A 1,142-nucleotide genomic window follows, 5' to 3' on the forward strand; every position below is an offset into this window, starting at 1 on the left:
TAAAGTGATGTACAGTGGGAGTCAGATGACAGAGAAGGGCCCCATGGCAGAAAGTGGAGTCTAGTTGGTAAAGAAGATTTAGGACCTGTGCATGCTCCAGGGAGAGGGAAGGGGGAGGGAAGAAAAGGCAAATGATAGGGGTGAAAGACTTCCCATTAAGAATGCGGGATCCAGTAGAATAAAGTGATTTGGTGGCAGAGAGGTGCCAGAGTAAAAGAGTGGTGAGGATGAAAGGAAAGAAAGAGGGTTGGGACTGGTGGCAAAAGGGGCTCTGGTGACAGAGAGAAGCCTGTAGTGAGTGGGAGAAAAGGAGAAAGCTGGAGAGAGGTGGGTCTAGCAGTAGAGAGGATCCTGGCGGCAAAAATGAGAAAGCTGGTGGTGGGAGTTTAAAAAAAATGGTTGGGGTGGCTGCATAGTTTAGTGGTTAGCATGTCTGCTTTACACACAGAAGGTCCTGTGTTCACGCTCCAGATGGAGCCAAGGACCATACCCTGGGTGCGCCAGGCCTCGGGGCGCACACTGCGAGCACGTGGGAGGAGACACCCCGCTTTCAGAGATCTAGTTCTTAAGGGGAGATGGCAACATCCAAAGGTCAGGGGTGGAAGTAGGTGAGGGGCAGAATTAAAGAGAGGAAAAAAGCGGTTGTCTAAGGCCATGTCACGCTGAACAAGCCCGATCGCGTCTGATCTTGGAAGCTAAGCAGGGTCGGGACTGGTAAGTACCTGGATGGGAGACCACCTAGAAAGACCAGGTGCTGTAGGCATAAAAAAATAAAAATCAGAGATTATAAGCTGACAAGGTCCTTGCAATCTGAGGTCAACCAAGTGTTGCCTCGCCTAAAATAAAAATTAAATAAAAACAAGTTCAGTAGAAAATAAAATGAAACCAGCAGCAAGGAGGGCTTTGAGGCCGAGGAATAAGGACATTGGTGGGAGTGGGAGAAAAGCGAGGATAAAGGGGCAGTGGCAGCGCGGTGGCAGAGAGAAGGCAGTGCCAGGTGAAGGGAGTGAACGGAGTGCGAAGTGAGGCCCTCGAGAGAGGGAGAGAGACAATGAATGTGAAGAGGTCAGAGCGGAGATCGGAGATTGGTACAGTGCCCAGAGGCTGATATAGGGCAGCGGTCCAGGAGGCTCACACAGAGG

General features: G+C 50.8%; 1 pseudogene; it reads left to right on the forward strand.

Moving 5' to 3' along the window:
* Nucleotides 1–644: 644 nt before the first annotated feature.
* On the forward strand, nt 645–763 carry LOC118602058 (annotated as a pseudogene).
* The last annotated feature ends 379 nt before the right edge of the window (nt 764–1,142 follow it).

The sequence above is a fragment of the Rousettus aegyptiacus genome, unplaced genomic scaffold (assembly GCF_014176215.1).
Source record: "Rousettus aegyptiacus isolate mRouAeg1 unplaced genomic scaffold, mRouAeg1.p scaffold_m13_p_4, whole genome shotgun sequence".
Taxonomy (NCBI): domain Eukaryota; kingdom Metazoa; phylum Chordata; class Mammalia; order Chiroptera; family Pteropodidae; genus Rousettus; species Rousettus aegyptiacus.